This window comes from Solanum lycopersicum, chromosome 11 (assembly GCF_036512215.1).
Source record: "Solanum lycopersicum chromosome 11, SLM_r2.1".
NCBI lineage: Eukaryota > Viridiplantae > Streptophyta > Magnoliopsida > Solanales > Solanaceae > Solanum > Solanum lycopersicum.
Window position 1 is genome coordinate 29,548,941 of NC_090810.1, and position 4,704 is coordinate 29,553,644.

Consider the following 4,704-nt stretch of genomic DNA (forward strand, 5'->3'; position numbering starts at 1 on the left):
GTTGGTTGGCTGGAACGACATCATATCTTCCTTAGCAAATTCAAGAACTATCTTGTCACCATTGTAAGGCATCCCTAGAGGACCAGTTTGGTGAGGTGAATGCGATAAGGTAATGAACTTGATATGGAACCCCTTTGAATGATCCTTTAATGTAAGTTACTCTACGAAAACAAAGGCTAGCACCGAGTGAATATGGTAAGGGAAGTAGCTCTAGTTAAAGGATGATGCTAGAGTACAATGTTATCCTTCTTATTCCGTAACCATGTGCCTACATGGGATGTATCCATGTTCTACCATTGAAAATTAGAACACCCTCCATCGGAGTAGGTTACAACTCCGAATTCCATGATTTGCTACCATGGTCTATGTCAGTTATTGTATATGATAATCATATGGGATACCTATTAGCATTGAGAGGTTTTATAAAGTTTAGGTGGTGGTGTGGGGCCTTATATAGACATTGCACAAACGACTTTAAAGATGTTAGTGAGAGTCACTAGACCTTCTCCAAGTGTATTACTTGAATGTTTTTTATGTGATGATGTCTCTTAAATGAACTAATAAATGTTGTGACTTAATATAAGAAAGTATGTTAAATGAATAAGTACTTATCGAGAGTAGATAAGGGTTGTCTAGTTAAGGTGTGATGGGGGCATAGAAATGTTCACTTCATATCTTATCTTGATAAGTCTTAAGAATGACTATAGTTAGGGAAGTTGGTTGATTATCTAGATATGATCCAAAGTTACTTAGTCTTAAGGATTACTTAGGTAACTTGAAGACGTCAATCATGGATGTTATCTTCTTCATTTACTTGAGCAAGTCTTTTGATAACCTTTGAAAGGGAGAATATCATATTATATGTATGTTGTTGTATTAAGTGAGAATGATCTTACCCTAGGTAATCTATAGGATCTCTTAAGTGTGTGTGTACAAGATATTGTATGGAAGGTTGCTTCACAACTCACTCAAGTGAACCTTAGAATCACCTTCGTAAGAGGATCTCATGTCAATGTTCTTGATGTATTATAAGTGTGTGTATATCGTTATAGGTGCTCTTAAGGATCATTTAAGTGTGCATAGAGAGGGTGTATGGGCAGTCTCTCTTTGTCTTACTTAATTGAGTCTTAAGATAGCTTTTGGTGAAAGGATTGCATGCTAGAAAGTGTTCCTTATGAAGTTGAGAAACTTCATTGTAAGAGTGAGAATCATTACATAGTAATTTGACATGGTTTACTGTATATTGTCTCAAGGCAAGGTCCATCGACCTATTAAATTCTATTCTTATGATTTTATTATCATATTTAGATCAAAAGATGCATTTTTTTAATAAATGTCCATTTTCATGATATTTATGCATTATGACATTCGTAGTACATGTTTTTGTACTAATTCCTTGCTTTTATCTATCTCTAAAGTGATGATTCATAGGTGAAGGTGCTTTTGGGAGTTAAGTTTTATTTAGAGGATCGTTCAAGCAAGTTGAAGTATGTCCTCAATTGACTCAAGGGCATAGATGTCTTTTGTTTCTCTTATGATGTATCGTAATAAAAAAAAGTAGTACTATATTTAGTTTGTGTATGGGATGTGTCCCAAAGTACTCTTGAGTCTATGATTTGATAATATGAGACGTAGTACTTCCTATGAGTTTTATATGAAAGAGTTCCTTTAAATTCTATGCAAATGTTTGTGAAAAGTTTTAATTCCGCACTACTATTCATATGTTTATATGCGATGAACGATACAGAAGCACCTGTACAACACCTCCGAGAGGTCAAGTACGCTGGTCAACGACCTAAGGAATGCCCTAACTTCTTGAGTATAGGTGTGGGTCGTGATATTGGGTTTTGAATTATGAAACATTAAGTTAGTATAATTAGGTTAGGGTCTTTAGATAGTTTGTTAATTAACTTAATCAAACCTCCCCTAAACCCCTAATATACCTCCTAACTAAGCCAAGAAATTGAATGAATTAATTTAAAACGTGTAGCACAATAGTGGCTCCACAGACGAGACCATGATCAACTGATTGTGTGTTCATCGACAGGCACTGTTCCTCTCCGTGTCGCACACTCGTCCATCAGTTCAGAGATTGTCCATTTGCAGGCATCCCAAAATTTGGCTAAATGTCCATCGATGCAAGCAGTCCACGCCCCGTCGAATTGATAACGGATAATGGGTTGCATCCGTGGGTGGACCATGCCTTGGGAAGCTTTGGATACCAAAATGCAAGGGTCCTTTTCAAGAATCTTTTGTTGGTCCTTGGGGAGTCGTTCCTAGACTTTTTCGACATGAATCAACTCTATACTTGTTAGAAACCCTTCCATAAAAAATCATAAATTTCTGACTCCTTAAAGCTAGTCAAATAGGCTAAGGCATGCTAGTACATCATTGAACTAGTTTCCGTACGTCATGGACGTTATTTGACATTTTGATTTCTAAACTTTCGAAATGACTTATATATATTAAAATTGACCTTAAAACAGAGTATAAACCTTTGATACTAATATTAATATTTAGAACACATCTTAGACTTTCGAAGTGTTACACAACATCTAAATTTGGAGTCCAGTGTCACAAAACCCTACAGCTAAACAAGGAGGACTACTTGCCAAAGTTGTACCAAAATATGAACATACCATTCTTAGGTGGATTCATTAGCTAATAATCCTATGGGGGAAACATAGTTTAAGAACTAGGAGATTTACTTGAGACCCTCTTTATGCACATTGAATTATAGTCATTATCTCATGAGTACTAAAGTGAACCTACCTTCCCACATTGGGAAAGGACACATCTCAGATATAGTTCACTCGGTTCTAAGCTAAAGTCCATTTTTGAAATGTCTTTAAGCCTTTAGTAATCATCATAGATTAGTATAGGCCATAGGAGATTGACCCTTTGTATATCATAATTATTAGCTTATTAGGAATTGCATAAGAATGTCCTTTCGTTGTAACCCTTCATTTGTGAAATTAACACCGTCATCATCATATCATCAAACGGCACATAAGTGATTCACAATCAAACTTATATCGCCATACCTTAATCATCATCTTACAATGCATATAGTCAAGACATTTCAATTTTATTCATCATACCATCCCCTACATAATATAATAACATGTAATACTTCAATTGAAAATCCTCATCAAATAAAAGCCATAACAATTGAAGTAAAGATTCAAGATCATAAAGTCTTACCAATTCACCTTCATAAACCTCCTTCAGTAGCCTTACCATCAACCAACCATATCCACCCATCAGTACGCTTAATAACTTCACAGAATATTAATTTATACAAGAACTAAGTCAACTGTATCATCACTATCCAAATTAACTTCAATTCATAACCTAGGGTAAGGGGAAAAGGGATCATCATGCATTCTACAAGAATTAGATCCAATCCCAACAATACATGACCCTAAGCAGTCCATAATTCAATTAGGATAAGAACAATCATAAACTCATTCACATATCCCCACTAATACATAAACAAGAACCAAGAATTGGTGGAATTAGAGAAGAGGACATGATCCATACGAATTCTACTTAATAGCATCAATTACGCAACAATCAATACTTAATTAGTCATAGGTAATCAAAATTCGTCACAATCCATCATCAATTTCATGTTTAGAAGAAAACCTATTTTTCGAAGAAAACCCTTAAATTGGAATGTTTAGAAATCATATTTGAAACGACCTTTTGGGGAAAAGAGTGAAGAACCCATACCTTAATGAAGCTTTTTCCACAAATTTTGAGTGAAAACCTTGTATACTTTGTCTTCTTCTCAAGCTTTCTTTTTCCTTCAATGGGGGATGAATAGAGAGAGAAAGTAGAGAGAGGTGGGATCAATTTGGGTTTCAATTTGTTTTTGAGTTTTGGAGTGGTAAATGAAAGATATTTGACCTAAAATTATATATAGTCCACCCCCAAAATACCCAAACTACCCCTCATTAAGTTGTACTTCCAAAAGCAAAGTCCAACTTCACTTTATCTATGGAGCCCCGTCCACCTTCATGCCCCACTTCATGGTCCGTGAAGTGCATGATTGATAGTGGTGGTGGTCGTGGAAGGTGAGGTAGTAGCTCCCCTAAACGAGCCACCTTCAATTTTCTTAGGCAACTCCACGACCCATGTTCCCTTCCTTGAAGATGCACCATTTCCCATTAAGTAGCTTGTGGTGCTCTTAGGCAGTAGCTCACCAACGCCCCACCAAATTTCCCCCAAATGGCTAAGGCATTTTCGCAGCTTCCCTTTCCTTCCGTCAAGTGCACCACGATGCAGAGACTAGCTCGTGGTGTATTCGATAGTAGATAGATCTCATGTCACATTTACCCCATGCCCAAGTTCTTTACGTGCTCTCCGTTCAGCCTGTTCATGCTAGCCTCCTTCCTTAGGCAGCCTTGGCCTCTTTTCCCTTGAGGGTTGGAACTCCTCACTTGGACATTCTTCATTATACCCCTGCTTAGTCACTTATGTCCACTCTCATCACCTCACCATGATTAACCCTTTAGATACCTCTTTAAAACCATCAAGGATCCACAGTAGTCCTAGTTAAAAGTTCACCTCACGTCGTGGACGCTCCTCGACGTTTTGACTCCACCACCTCCTAAATGTTTTAAATAAATTATAGGTCTTAATACAATGTTAAAACTACTAGTTCATCATCTGAGGTTCTATATTATGTCATTAACTTTC